The following is a 14,141-nucleotide window of genomic DNA, read 5'->3' on the forward strand; positions in this document are numbered from 1 at the left end:
TTGCCTTAAAAATAGTTTTAAATTAAAAAAGAATTTGGAGACTTCCCTGGTGGTCCAGTGGTTAAGAGTCCGCCTTGCAATGTGGGGGACCCAGGTTCAATCTCTGACAGGAATCTAAGATCCCACATGCCACAGGGCAACTAAGTCTACTTAGCCACAACTACTGAGCCCATGTGCCACAACTAGAATCCACACACCGCAACGAAAGTTCCCGCATGATGCAATGAAGATTCTGTGTGCTGTAACTAAGACTCAGCCAAACAAATAAGCAAAAATAAATTAAAAAGGATTTAAAGCCAGGTAATGAATATCTCAGTGATTCTGTCTTCAGAAGTCTACAGATGCTTCCTGCAGGAATTTGGTTGTATGGAAGGGATGGAGTAGAAGTATTAAATCACTAGGAATCAGGGAACTAATGACCAAAACTGATTTGTCCACCCAGAACAACTGTTTTTGAAGAGCAATTTGCTGCTTTTCCCACCTCCTAACCACTGTTAAGTACTAGCATTGAGCAGACCTAGAGAATTTTATTTTTGCCTAGAATGTCTTTAAAAGCCCTGGCCTAGTCTTAGGTCATTTGGTAACAGATCCCATTCATTCCACAGATGTTGGAGGCCCATTGTACTGGACACTCAGAGGTAGAAAATCCTAGTCCCTTGCTCTCTGGGGGCTCACCTTCCAGAAGGGATTCACACATGTAAACCAGGAGCTACAAACAGGTGGCCTGGGGGCCTTGGCCAGTTCTGTTTGATGTGTTTTGGAAAAAAAGCTGAATTACAACGTGCTTAGTAGAGCACGTTCCCTCCGATTCAACAAAGAGCCCCCTTACTATGTTGGCTTTTCTCATTTATATTATCTGCTAGGGCCCCGAAAGCATTTGAGTTTGAGACTCAGTGTGGTAAGTACAGCAAAAGATGTATGTGTAAGAACTGCAGTAAAGGCTGGGGATGGTGAACACCTTCTTCAGGAGGGAAAAGAGGAGGAGGCGGAGGTCTTCTGTGCCTGAGGTCTGTGAGACGTCACAGCAAAACCCTAAGACAGGCCCTGGGGCAGAAGTATGGCACGGTCTTTCATCACCAGTAATCACCAGTGTTGTTTCGCTATTTTAAAAGTGTTCTCTCACCATCTCTGAAAAAACAGCTTAGGAAGTGATCCTTTAACTGAATGTCATGAAGAATCATCCTTCAATGTATGACTTCCGATTGGAGACCAGCTACAGGAGCAAGGCAGAATGTAGTTTGAATGATGATTAAAGGCCTCATTACTGTGGGATTTCCTCGCTGAGTTTTGTTCCCATCCTCCTCTTCCTTTCTTGGCAGTAGCACTTAGCAGCAGGACCAGCTCCTACTGTGAGGAAGGAATACAGGTCATGAAGGGGAAAGTGCTCTGAACCACAGCCTCTCCCCCTTCCAGGAATAACCATCTGCTCGTTCTTCCACCTGCCAATGCTGTGTGCTTGGGATCCAGGCTCCTGAAAACCCGCATCTCGGCACTCTTGGTCCTTCCACTCAGTCTTTCACCTCCCTGAATGTATGGCATAATTATCTTAAGACGATTAGCTGGCTACACCCCTGGTACAGGCCAGGTACCAATGCAGCCACCCTAGTTGGTGTAACACCCTCCATAACGACTATCCTTGTTGATACCATTTCATCCATGATGGCTGAACACCTAGCATGTCCATTCTTGTTGATTTGACACCTCCTATATCAATACCTTTCATAACAGCCATCCTCGCGGACAAACACCTTCCATAATGGCACTCCCCATCAATGCGACACCTCCTGGGGGCTGTCCCAACCCCTCTGGATGAGGAAAGCATGTGTCCGTCTGGCCCCAAAGTGTTCCTGGAGTGTGTAGCCTTCCTCTGCTGACCTGCTTTACCTTGGGTCTACCTGGTTTGCCACAGGAGTCAGCTGTGTTGACCTGACCCATGTTCATTTGAGGGAGCTTTGTTTCAAAGACATTTTCCAAGTCAGGCTGTGTGGGTGGATCTCCCCTCCCCCTCCCCTTGCCTTTAAGACTGCTGGAAACAGTAGTAACTACAATAACCGTGGTGGTCATTTCATGATGTATATAAGTCAAATCATTATGCTGTACACCTTAAACTCACACGGTGCTATTTGTCAATGCTGCTGCTGCTGCTAAGTCGCTTCAGCCTATGAGATCTCAATAAAACGCCAAAAAAAAAAAAAATTACTAAAAAAATCACTGGAAACACCACCAACAAAAGGTACTAATCCGTAGTCCCTAAAACAGGAGGTTTAGACAAAAGGATGTTTTTCAAGTTGGCTGCAGCCCTGACCCATGGAATATGATACACCCACATTCCCCAGTTCTGTCCCGCAACTGATCAAGAGGTTGCGTCTCTGCAGTTAAGAAACAGATAGACCTGGTGTGTGTAGATTCTTATTTAACCATCTCCCTACTAGCTTTTTATCAGAGGAACTAAAGCAACTGGTCTCTGATGGCAAGGTGAGACCATTGGCAAAGGACTCCAGGGAACACGAAAGAAATGGGAATTTCAGTAACTTCCGAACTTCTGGATGGCAGGGCAGAGAAAGGCCCCCCTCCTGCTGGCGCCCCTGAGCGCACACACAGATGGGTTTGTGTTCTGTGTTTTTGGCCACACCACGCGTCACGTGGGGGCCCCCCACTGGAGACTGAACCCACACCTCCTGCAGTGGAAGACTGTTAACCACTCCTCCACTAGGGAACTCCCCAAATGGGTTTTTTTTTTTTTTAACTCTGCTCCTTTGATTCTTCCCCATCTGTCCTTGTGATCCTCAGTGACTTTTAAGGTCATCGTGACCAACACCTCAAGGTCTGGCAAAATGAATCTTTTTAATATTTCATAAGATGTTAATGTGATTTACATTGGCCCTGTGGCACTTTAGCATATCATCATGAATTATGTACAGTGGTCATGAACTCAGTATATTTGTTTAATTCTGCAATGCACCTTTCTCTCCCTGTGTAAACTTGTTTGAAATCCTACTTCCACTCAGTACAGTTCCATTCAATCTGGAGTTAAATGTTAAAAGCCCAGGTCTTAGGGTGGCAAGAAGCCTTAAAATGGCCACGGTCTCAGAGGGGTTTACACATAGATGTGTTCGTTTACTCCAGACTGTGGTCCAAACGCTTTCCTGGTGGCTCAGTGGTAAAGAATCCGCGGTAAAGAACCCAGGAGACCTGGGCTTTGATCCCTGGGTCGATAAGATCACCTGGAGAAGGGCATGGCAACCCACTCCAGTATCCTTGCCTGGAGAATTTCATGGACAGAGCAGCCTGGTGGGCTCCAGTCCATGGGGTCACAGAGTCGGACAAGGCTGAGCATGTACGATGTCCAAACAGCTCACTGCCTAGTTATGTGTCTCTAAGATACATCTTGGATACGGTGTGTGTCTTTGATCATAAAAGGGAAAGACACAACAGAAGGATTTAGATGGCTCCCTGCAAACCCATCCCCACTTAAAAACATAAATAATTCAAAGCAAAAGTCCTGGAAACAGCCTATTGCGAGTATCTACATTGGAGAATCATTTAGTTACTTTAGAAAATGACTGCATCACTGCATATAAACTTCTCGCCTAAGGAATTCGGAAATTAAGAGTAGGAAATGAATGCATGGCCACAATGGTCCTCTGTGTTGTTAAACAATTCAACAAGTCGGATTGATTGAGAATGCACAAGGTTCCTTCTAACCTTGCTCTTGGAAGTTTATTTTATTGTCTCCATGATTGTTCTAAGAGCTATGAAAAGAGTAAAGTAGTTTCTAATGGGAACCGTGGGTCTCTTTCACTGAGCAGGTGAGAACATGATGTCCTTTGAGCTCTGAAGTCTGTCGATGTGACTCCACAGGCTGGGCCCAGCCTTGTGCATCTCTGTATGCCAGCGCCTGGCCTGGACCGAGCTCACCATTCCCTGGAGACATGTGGCCACAGTCAGCCTTCTTACGATGGCAGCACCGCCCTTCCAGTCCCAGGCGCTTTGGGATCCGTGGGCCCCTGTGCAGACGTGGCCAAGTCTAAGAACTATACCACTCACAACCAGTCCTGAAAATGGCACAGAAATGGCATCAAGAAACCCCGATCACAATGATATGAATCTGTTAAGGGGGAGGACCCCAGCTTCCTGAGGAACATGCACTTGGCCAAGAAGCACAGGAAGAAGGGCCTGAGGAAGAAGCTGGTCCACAGTGCCAAGGCCATGAGTGCACGTGCTGAGGCTGTGGAGGCTCTCAAAGTCCAAGAGGTCAAGCCCAAGATCCCAAAGGGCGGCTGCTGCACGCTCAGTCAGAGTACCTACACTGCTCACCCCTAGCCCATGAAACATGCTTGTGCCCGTATCGCCAAGAGTCTCAGACTCTGCCGGCCAGAGTCCCGGGCCGAGGCTCACACCAACGCCCAGTCACCGGCCGCTGCAGCTGCGGCTCGTACTCTGGTTCCCAAAGGCGCCCAGGTGCCCACAAAGGCTCCAGAGTAGAGGCCTGGAGAAGGAGACGGCAACCCGCTCAGTATGCTTGCCCAGAGAATCCCATGGACACAGGAGCCTGGCGGGCTCCTCTGGGGTCACAAAGAGTCGGGCACAACGGAAGCAACACAGCCCAGCACAGAGGCCTCTATCTGCCAGTGTGAGGACAGGAGGGCTGGTGTGACCCCTCCGCTGCTGCTGTCTGCATGGGGCCGGTGTCCTCTGCCATTTGTGCAAATAAACCTGAGGCAGGACCTGTCAAAAAACAAAACAGTTGCAGCACCCAGTTGTCTTTGGGCCTTCCGCTTCTCTTGTGTGTGCCCTGGTCCTCCTCCTGTGGCTTCTGCATTGCCCTGCCCCCTGCCCCCGCCCACCCAGGGCAGGTCTGGGTCCCAGTTCTACCCTGGTGTGAGGTTGTACTTGGTCACCCCCAGGCCCTTTGTTTGTAACTGTGGTCGATGTCCACTCCTTCCTGGTGTGTTGACTGATGATTGCAGTGTTTAGTGTATGGGCTTAAAGTGTGGCCCTGTTCTTTAAGGAGTCTGTGAAGCTCCTGTGCTAGCATTGAAACCAACTGTCTCATTTCCAGGAGCTCCAGAGAGCTCCAGTTCCATAGTCCTTTATGTTTCATCGCAGAGAAGAATTCGGGGAGAGCAAAGTGATAGATGAGTGAAAGTCTTAGGTGCTCAGTTGTGTCCGACTCTTTGCGACTCTACGGACTGTAACCCTCCAGGCTCCTTTGTCCATGGAATTCTCCAGGCCAGAATACTGGAGTGGGTAGCCGTTCCCTCCTCCAGGAGATCTTCTCAACGCAGGGATCAAACCGGGGTCTCTTGCATTGTAGGCAGATTCTTTACCACCTGAGCCACCAGCGAAGCACAAAAAGTGATGGATAAGCAGTGATTTATCAGAACAGGATGTGAGGTTTACAAGGGGATGGGCGAGAAATGCTGTGCCCTGAGAACTTATCGGGCTACAGTTTTTTATAATCAAAGGAAAAGTGGGGAGGGAGAGAAAAACTTCTTTATCTTTCTTGAGTAGGCGTGATGCTTCCATCATCAGCTCCTCCTCCAAGTTGAGCAGGGGAATTTTCTTGTCCCTACATGGTCAAGCTAGGTCCACAAATTGTTTGTGTGTGTCTGTGCAGAGAGCGTGTCCTAACTTACTGAGTTCACTGGGCAGGATGTGGGTCTCCATGGCGCCATTGTTTCATTGTTTGGGGGCACGTCTTGTGCTTCTGCTGTATAGTTCTGCTGCCAAGCAAGCCTGCTTGGTTTTGTGGTTAAGCAAACCAACTCTCTTGAGTCATCATTAACTCACAGGGGTCTCCATATTTTTCCTACTTATAATCCCCTAGTGGGAGTAACTATTTAATCACCTATTTTGTCCCTTCACTCTGTCCCTGTCAGGATGACTGGCAAATTCTCCAGTTGCTTTTGGGGGCTGAAATGAGGCCCTGTCCCGTGGCCTCCTGTCCCTCCAGACTTCCGACAAACGCTTCGCATGCCCCAGCCCTGGCCCAACCACCACGTGTGTGCTCAGCCGCTTATTTGTGTCTGACTCTGCCACCCCCGTGGACTGTAGCCCATCAGGCTCCTCTGTCCATGGGATTTTTCAGGCAAGAGTACTGGCTTGTGTTGCCATTGCCTTCTCCAGGGGATCTTCCCAACCCAGGGATCGAACCCATATCTCCTGCATGACAGGCAGATTCTCTACTGCTGCGCCACCTGGGAGGACCCACTCAGCTTCTTTGTGGGGATGCTGTGTGTGGGGGGGACACTTCTTTTTTACTCCCAAGAAAGAGAATGAGAAAAGATTTGCCCTCTACTGCGAAAGGCTGCTTTTCCCACACCAACCCAGGGAATAAAGTGGGTGGAGTGGCGAGGGGGACAGGGTTGGGGCGGGGGGAGGTGTGCCTTCCCAGTCAGGCCCTGCCTGATTTCCGAACCAGTGAATGAGGGAGCAGCTTTACATCTCTGATACCTGGAAGGGCAGGTGGGAGTCTCCTACCAGGAGAACGTGTTTCCTCCCCAGCTAACCAGAGGTCTGGGTTGAGATTCTCGAAGCCCAGGTAAAGAGGAAGGAGGTTCGGTAGAGGGGGTTTGGGGAATTCTCCTTAAACATAGGTGTGATTTCGCCCATGAGGCCCACTGACCGTGGCCTTCAGAAGTGAGCCTCTCCAGCCCGGATTTCTGGAGATGCTTTTCTTCCAAGACTTGGCGCTGGCCCTTTACACCCAGTGCTTCGCTCTAGAATGATGGCTGCTTTTTGTCTGCCACCAACTCAGCCACTTGCCTCCCACACCCACAGCCCCCGGGCAAGCCTCACAAAGCCACCCACGTCTCCACACGCCAGGTTCCCTTTTCTCAGGTCCTTGCCCGGAGTTACTGCCAAAAAAAAAAAAAAAAAAATCAAACAGAAGAACCACACCCCAAACGTTTTGAATTCCGGGGAAACTGTCAATCTTCAGTTTAAATTCAGAACCACATTTGCAAATAATTTTGAAGCAAAGTGCCTGTTTAACTATTTTAAACAAACGCCTGTCCCTTTTGATAGCCTGAAGAGTCCCTAGCAAGCCAGCCGCTGAAAAACGTTTCATTCCGTTTCGCTTGACTATTGGGGAGAGTAGACGGTTCCCATCACCAGGCTCCTGGCTGGCCGCGTGTGGAGTTCTCTGGGCAGGGCTGGGGCTGCCATGAGCCCGTGTTCGTGTGCTGGGCTCCAGTGTCAGACTGCTCCGGCTCCAGCCTGGCCCTGCCTCTTACTAATCACATGTGCCTGGGCAAGTTTCTTGACCTCTCTGAGTCTCGGCTTTGTCATCTTTAAAATGCGGATTAACGTTAGAACCTGCTCCGTGGGGTGGCCATGGGCATTTTATCAAGGGCAGGCACAGACCCTGCACGTATTAAGTACTCAGTGTTATTCTGAAGGCTGGCCTGGTCTGTTTACTCCAAAGGCTTCTCATCCAAGAAAGACTGGTTAGTTTGTGAAATAGCAACTTGCCTTGCAGTCATTCTGGATATGAATATGGGAAATTAACTATTTCCAGGCTGGAAGATGGTTGGTCTTCCCGCCACTGGTGAGAATTTCCCCTTGGTTTGCCAGTCCATGAACAGACCTGGCCAAGGCCATGCCAAAGAGATGCCTGCAGACCGTGCGGCCCCAGATCGACTGGATTAATAACACTTTAACTTTGGTGGTGTGAGAGTCTGGTACTCACTCCTAAAACAGGCCCCGTTCTGATGGGTTATGTTGGTACCCATGCCCAGGCCCTCGGTGTCAGCCAACGACTCCACGTACTTGATCACAATGGCAGCACTTCCTCCTCTCCTGCTGGTTGATTCCACCAGCTTTGGCAACTTCCGGGAGGGCAGCTCAGTGTAGTACCCTGGCAGGTGGGGAGGGCAAGTGTGCGGAGGTCAAACCAGAATCTCCCAGTTGCCTCCTGAGCTCAGCAGACAGGGACATGAGGTCACTTCTCTGAGCCTCAAAGGGATGCTGAATTCGAATGAATCAGCACACGTGGAAGGACATTAATAGCTGGGCAGGGCTAGGCCAGGGCAGGGGAGGCACGGAAAATATAAGGAAGCACTCACCCTTGCACAACCCTGAGTGTGATGGTTTGCCCCCAGGCACCTTACCTGCCCTGCCCTCTGCCGGCCCAGCCCAACCAGGACTCTGGGCACTAGATTGAGAGCCAAGCTGCTGCGACAGTTGTTTCTCTACTTAACACCCTCAGCAACGCCCCACGAGTACTGCCCCAGAGGTTATGATGTGCTGTCTGTCATTACTAATATCAACAATAACAGATAACATTGATTGACTACCTGGCACCGTTCTAAGCAATTCACAGGTACTTTGTCATTTAGTTCTTACAACTATGCCATTTTTACACTCTTTTGCGGGTAGGAAAAGTATGACACAGAGAATGTAAGGAATTTGTCTAGCGGGATGCAGCTGGTAAGTGGTACCAAGCCAGGAATTGATCCCAGGCAGTCAGATTCTAGCATCCAAGCTTTTTACCACTACACACAGCTGCCAAGGTATCCTCGTCCCACTGGGTGAAGCCCGAACTCCATGGCAACAGCCAAGCCCTTCCCAGCCTGGCCTCTGCCTCTGTCTCCAGCCTCCTCGACCTGCTCTCTAGCCAAACCAGACTCCCTGGAGTGGCTGCAAGGAAGGTCTTCTTCACACCTGTGACGTTGCACCTGCCGTTCCCTCTGCCTATCTTTCCTGACACCTGTTTCTCTGCAGGCAAACCCCTTCCTCATTTTTTAGACCCCGCTCTTAAGTCTGCTCTGTGAAGTCTTCCTTGACCACCCCCATGCAGTTCATAGCTGACCTCAGCATCTTCAGAGTACCTTGACCTTCCTTGGTGCCCTCAAGTTGCTGACTATCCGGTGGGGTCACACGGGGCAGACAGGCAAACGTACACTCAGTTGTGTGAATTCAGCAATTGCCTCCCATAAGGCAGGGGTCCTCAACCTCCAGTATCTAACGCCTGAGGACCCGGGGGGAGCTGATGTAATAGTAATAGTAATAAAGTGCACAGTAAATGTAACGCACCAGAAGTATCCCCAAACCATCCCCCCTCCCCTCACCCTCAGCCGTAGGAAAACTGTCTTCCACGAAGCCGGTCCCCCGTGTGGAGAAAGGTTGGGGACTGCGGCCCTGAGGAGTATAGGTGGGAGGAATCGTGGCAATGGTGTGACCTGCGGGGTGGGTGCGGGGTGGGAGGGTGAATCACCCTCCCTTCTGCTGGTGTCTCTTCCTCTGCCTCTTGTGTTATGAGCATCTACAGTCTAACAAGCTGAATTTTGCAAACCTGGACCCTAAAATCAAATCACTGCTTTATTTGATGCTCAGCCGGCAAAGCAGGGGTCTGCTCTGTCGGGGAGCAATCTCCAGCCACCGGCCCCGTGGACTCACTGAGAGAAGGATGTGGGTCTGGCGTGGGAGGTCTTCCTGAGAGAGGACAGGGCTGTTTCCCCAGAAGCGATTATCTCCTTATGGGCTTGCCTGGGAATCTGACTCCCACGCAAGCTGCAACTGACCAGTCACGCTGATTCACAGTCACACCTCTTGGCTCCTGTGTCCGAGTTCTCGACCTCCTGGGCATTTGTCCCAGGGGTCTTCTTATGTGTCTCCTGGCGCCCGGGCTGAGCCCAGACCCTGGCTGGGAGCCATTCTGTTCATCATCATTGGACAGAGAGAGTTGATGAGAGCAGCCTCCCCGGAAACCACACCCAGAGGCAGCAGATTCTGACTCGTCTAAAAAATTGTAAATCACATTTGGCGGTGTTTTAACTGAACTGGCCACATCTGGGAACAGATAACTTCCTGGTGTTTCCCTGGTGAATCCCCTTCCTTGCATCTGCCTTACAAAGATGGATGCTGGCAGGGAGAAGGAGTAACAGGGGCCTCTGTATAATACTCTGTGATAGGTGATTAATGAATATGGTGAATAATGAATGGTGGTGATTAAAACAATTGGAAATTCCCGCCCGAGGAGCCGCTGGTGAGGCAGGAACTCAGCAAGGCATCCTAATAAGGAGAGGTCAGAAGGCAGGGGAGCTGAGGATGAGAGCTGTGACTCACGTGCCCACGTGTGGCGCCTGCAAGCTCGCCAGCCCGCAGCCCACACACTGCTAACGTAAGGATCGCCTTGGATTTCTTTCAACCCGTGAGCTCTCGAAATCGCGCCGGAATCTGGAGCTTTGTCTGGGTTCCTGTGAACTTGGGTAATAGATCTTCAAAAATAACCAGACCAACGAAATACCAAGTTCCTGGGGAGACAAAAGAAAGAGACGCCCACCCGTTTTCTTTAAATCGCAACACATTTATCAAGCACTCAGATGTGCCAGCGTGACTGGTGGGGATGGGGTGGGGGGTCGTGGTAGGAGGTTGAGATTGCTTCTACAGGGTTGAAATTTTCATTTCAAGGGGTGACGAATGGTGAAGAGCGGGCAAGAGGGAAGATGTGCAAGCAAGGTGTCCTTCTCAAACTCCAAGCATTTGTGATAAATGAGTTATAAGTTATTTTACTCAAGCAGTGGGGGTCTCTCTGCTACTTTTATTATGGTGAAATAAAAGTGAAAATTGAAAGTTAGCTGCACAGTCCTGTCCGACTCTGCGATCCCATGGACTGTAGCCTGCCTGGCTCCTCTGTCCATGGAATTCTCCAGGCAAGAGTACTGGAATTGGTTGCCATTAAAAATGCCATGGACAGAGGAGCCTGGCGGGTTACAGTCCAAAGAGTGGCAAAGAGTCGGACACAGCTGAGCAATTGAGCACACACACAAGGGGTTAGCGTTGGTGGGGGGCTGGGTAAAGAGTGTCCAGGTTTCAAGTATATACATGGTTGAATCATTATCTTCTCCCTCTGGCTGTCCCCCTCCAGCTGGTATGTTAATCATTGAGGATGAGGGGGAAGTACTTGACAATGACAGGCCAGTGGGTGATGTGGCCTTGGCCACATGAGAAGAGCATGTAATAAAAGATCCCCTCCTGCTGCAAAGGCAGGTAAGGCCTTCAGTGTTGCCTGGGCTCCAGACCCATGGTCGGATGGCATCACTGTCTCGATGGACATGAGTTTGAGTAAGCTCTAGGAATAGGTGATGGGCAGGGAAGCGTGGCGTGCTGCAGTCCATGGGGTCGCAAAGAGTTGGACACAACTGAGCAACTGAACTGAACTGAACTGGGCTCTGGACCAGGGGGGATCCTCTGGTCTGGGGCACTCAAGGAGAGAGATGAACTAGGGCCTGACCATAGAGCATTCCAGGTTGTTCATCTCAAAGTCAGAGTGAAGAAACACGGTTAGATGTTAGAAGTCCACCCAAGTGAATCATTTAACTCATCTGACAAGGCTTCATCTGCTTTATTTCCAAAATGAGTTTGGATGAAAACCTGGGTTATTTAGACCTCAAAATAAAACAACAGAAGTAGAAGAACTGGCATACTCAGTCATTAGCGTTGGGACATTTGGCTTTCCATCTGGAGAAAAAAATAAATAAAAGGGAATCCCTTCCTCCTACTGTAGAGATTTAAAAAAAAAAAAAAGTTTCCAGTTCAGACTCCCAGGTCCCACAGGGGCCTATTCTGACTTAGAACTTTATCATTTTTAAAGCCCTTCACAGATCATTTAGTCTAGACTATTAACCCCCAGAGGACTTGGACTCTGGCTGCTTTTATCAAATCATTTGCACCAAGGATGGTCCCTGGAACATAGCTGTTGTTGTTATTCAGTTGCTCAATCATGTCTGACTCTTTGCCACCCCATGGACTGCAGCATTCCAGGCTTTTCTGTCCTTCACTATCTCCTGGAGCTTGGTCAAACTCATGTCCATTGAGTTGGTGATGCCATCCAGTCATCTCGTCCTCTGTCGCCCCCTTCTCTTCCTGCCCTCAATCTTTCCCAGCATCAGGGTTTTTCCCAGTGAGTTGGCTCTTCGCATCAGGTGGCCAAAGTATTGGAGTTTCAGCTTCAGCATCAGTCCTTCCAGTGAATATTCAGGGTTGATTTCCTTTAGGATTGACTGGTTTGATCTTGCAGTCCAAGGGACTCTCAAGGGTTTTCTCCGACACCACGGTTCGAAAGCATCTATTCTTTGGTTTTAAGCCTTCTTTATGGTCCAACTCTCACATCCGTACATGACTAATGGAAAAACCATAGCTTTGACTATATGGGCCTTTGTCATATGACCCTAGAAAATGTTCGAATGAATAGGTGACTTCAAAGAATTAAAAGAAAAAACAAAAAGAGAAAAGAAAAAACAGTGAACTTCTGAAAGAGCTCATACATTTTTCTTTGGCTGTCGTTGATAATGGGATAGAGTCATACATGCAGAATTATTTGGGGTACTGCTGGAAAGCAGGAGAGAACATTTGAGTAGAGAAATGTTAGTGAGATCAGCCTTTTCTTCTCAAGATCTAATTTAAAGCTATATGAAATTATTACACTTACCTTGGGAGAAACTCAGCCTACCTCAAAATATTATTAAACCATATTTTAACTGTGGTCAAGATTATTTTTCTTTTCGTTTATTAAGTGCCTACTTTGTGCAGAAACACAGTCTTTCTAACACAAGTTTTCCCTCTTTTTTTAATTTATTAAGGCGTAGCTTATGCATAGTAAACTACCAGTTTCAAATGCCCAGTTTGATGACTTTCGGCATTTGTGTGCCGCCTATAATCACCATCGTGGTCAAGATACAGAATGGTTATTTCATCCTACACAGTCTCCTCTGCCTTCTTTGTTTCCATCCCCTCCTCCCACCTCCAATCTTAGGGAACCACTGATCTACTTAGGGTCTAACAGTCAATTAATAACAGTAATCAGGAATTTCCTGGAGGTCCAGTGGTTAGGACACTGCCCTTCCACTGCAGGGAGCCCCAAGTTCAATCCCTGGTCAGGGAACTGAGATCCCACAAACTTCAAGGCATGGCCAAAAAAAAAAACAAACCCCAAAATACAGTAATTGTAAGAGTCAAGAATTTTTGAATATTTTTACCAAAGAGGAGAAATGAGAAAGAAATTGGTAACCTAGCCAGCCAGGCTGCAGCCCTGAGACAAATTGCAGCTTCACTGGACAATGAGTTAGCCCCCCTGGAGGCCCAGGGTTGGGGGCCACAAAGACTGGGTGTCAAATTTTTTTTTTTTTAAACAAATAACGTGGTGAAACCTTTTTTGGTGATTACAGAAAAAGAAGGCAAGGGTTTACATATTCAGTTCAGATATACATCTGCCCCCTGGGTTTCTGTTCATGCATCTGGACTCATTTTTGTAAATATTTCTTTTTAAAAATTTTATTTATTTGGCTCTACCAGAACTTCACTGTGGCTTGTGGGATCTAGTTCCCCAACCAGGGGTTGAACCCAGACCCCCTGCGTTGGGAGCATGGAGCCCTAGCCACTGGATCACCAGGCAAGTCCCTGGATTCATTTTTAATCTAGTATCTTAAAGAACCCCTGGGCCTTCCCCCCTCTCTCAGAAGATTCTCAAAGGCCATGCTGCTTGAAGATGAAGCAGTAAGTAAAGAAACTTCTGCCTCAGAGGATGTTTTCTCTTTCTGAAGCTATTAATTATAAAGCTCAGAGTCCCTGATTTATAAGGAACTAAAGAGTCCCACTAAGATTGATAGCCCAAACTGAAACACAGAAATGGTGATAAGTCTATGAGAAACTAAATGGTGCAAAGACAAGAATGTGGAGATTTTATATGGTGCTGTCAGGCGAGTCATCAATTCTGCGTCCATGAGGGCACCCAACAGGCACCGTTTGGGTCCTAAGGCTATCACCGAGGAAGACAGGTAAACTCCGGCTGCCTTCTTGTGGGCAGCAGCTCGCATTCTGGTCTTGGGAGGTGGGAATGAGTAACATGGGTCCTCTCAGAGGATGAACAAAAAGCAGGGGCAGGACAGCTGGGTTAGGGGTGGGGCGAACACTTTGGGTAACTGGTCAGGGAGGACAGCTCTGAGGAGGTGATCTTTGAGCTGAGACCCGAAAAAACAAAAAGGAACCAGCTTTTGCTAGAGTAAAAGCATTATAAAAATCAGGACCAGCACATGCAAAGGCCCTGAGGTAGCAAAGAGACTTGACGAGTTCAGGAAAAAGGGCAAAGGTAGCCCATGCTCAGTGACCAAGGTGGAGAGGGATACAAGCTGAGGGTA

At 48.7% G+C, this 14,141-nt stretch overlaps 1 protein-coding gene and 1 pseudogene across 1 annotated transcript in view; both read left to right on the top strand.

Moving 5' to 3' along the window:
* CDCP1 (CUB domain containing protein 1) overlaps positions 1 to 14,141 on the top strand; it is a 59,447-nt gene that overhangs the window by 10,318 nt on the left and 34,988 nt on the right. The gene's annotated exons all lie outside the window — the stretch shown is intronic.
* On the top strand, positions 201 to 10,639 carry LOC122682786 (annotated as a pseudogene).

Source organism: Cervus elaphus, chromosome 24, assembly GCF_910594005.1.
Source record: "Cervus elaphus chromosome 24, mCerEla1.1, whole genome shotgun sequence".
Classification (NCBI taxonomy): domain Eukaryota; kingdom Metazoa; phylum Chordata; class Mammalia; order Artiodactyla; family Cervidae; genus Cervus; species Cervus elaphus.